Below are 1,767 nucleotides of genomic sequence, written 5' to 3' on the forward strand. Positions count from 1 at the left end.
TGTTGATGATGACGATAGTCGAGATAAGTATGGGAGGAGGATAAAATAGTATCGGTGGTTATAATGGCGACAGGAGCGGTGTGATGTGTGATGCTGAGGTGATGGTGGTAATAGTGGTGTTGATGAAAGTGTTAGTTGTGTGATGGTGGTATTGCAGTAGTTATACTGGTTGTAGTGGTGAAAGTGACTGTCAAGGTAACCGTCATGATAACATTGATGGCGGTGTATGTGGTTGAAGTGGAAGCTGACAATGCTGCTGATGATGTTGGTGGTACAGATGATTCCTGTTTTTAAAGGGTTTTAAAAAAAAAATCATATGACTGTGTTATTTTTTTTTACGCCGCCAAGGAGGTTATGTTTTTGCCGGCGTTGGTTTGGGAAATTGGGCGATTTTCAGCATGCGTGTATATGGGTGGAAATTAGCTGCTTGGCGGAGGTCTGCGCTCTCCGAGTGCTTTTCTAGTTAACAATGTATATCACATTCTGAATAATTTATTACATTATCACATACAAATAATGTATCACATAATTTCATATATTAACATAACACATAATATTTACAATTTATTATAATATTTCAGATAATATCACGATTAATAATTTATCACGTTATTAACAATTAACTGTTATCACATCTCATTAATAATTTATCATATATTACTAACAAGTTACCAGATATCACATTCTTAATAATTTATCTCATATCACATTTTTATAATATATTTCATATCACATTTTATATAATTTATCAAATTATCACTTAACCTATTGGATATCATATATTAACAATCTTTTATTAAATATTGGTTTCAAACTTTGGCACAAGGACAGCAATTTCGGGGGAGGTGAGGAAGTCGATTTGATCAACCTCAGTGTTCAACAGGTACTTATTTTACCGACCCCAAAAGAATGAAAAGCGGCATTTGGACTCAAAACGAAGAGTCGGAAGAAACGCCGCTAAGCATTTTGTCCGGCACAGTAACAGTTCAACCAGTTGCTCAGATAGCCGGCACATACCATTTCGCTAGCAACAAGGGGAGTACAGGATGCCAGTCAACCAAAACCGTTGCAATGCTGTCTCTCTTCTTTTTTCTCTCTATTTCTCTTATGATGTCCAATTCCACTTGAAGTTGTATATATATTGTTAAGATTCGTTGTCAATCAATTATCCTTATTGAGAAGAAACAGTCAAAAGTAACCACCACATACAATCACCAAACATCTCCACTACTTAACACCATCCAAGTCAACCCTCTTCACCTTTACAGCTGACATGAAAAACTACGAGGAAAAGGCAACCATTTTAATAAAGCAAAAAAAGAGAGAAAATTGATTGCTATTAAAACGCGTAAAATTTTGGGGTTAATAATCTTAATCTTTAGGGATCTGTTCAATCTGACCGACAGATTTTTTTAATTAATTTTTTTTAACTAAACACTTTGAAACTTCGGATACTGGTAGAATGTATCACATAGAACAGGGTTTACTCTTAACGTTTTTGACACAATTTTGTATTTTAGAAGTTATTTCGTGTTAAAGTTGTCGTATTTGGGTAATTTTAACTAATCAATGACGTATTCAGCTGAAGAAAATTACTGCTGCTGTTTGCGAACAAGAACTTCCGGGTCCACTCCCCTAACAAAACCCTTCTTTAATAACCAGAAATGTTTTTATATCAACATAGGTTTGCTGTATCAGGGTTGATTTTAGGCTAAATAACAGCAAAATTATTATTGAGTCAGACCAACGACGGGGCCTGTATGGGGT

This window comes from Octopus bimaculoides, chromosome 1 (genome assembly GCF_001194135.2).
Source record: "Octopus bimaculoides isolate UCB-OBI-ISO-001 chromosome 1, ASM119413v2, whole genome shotgun sequence".
Taxonomy (NCBI): Eukaryota; Metazoa; Mollusca; class Cephalopoda; order Octopoda; family Octopodidae; genus Octopus; species Octopus bimaculoides.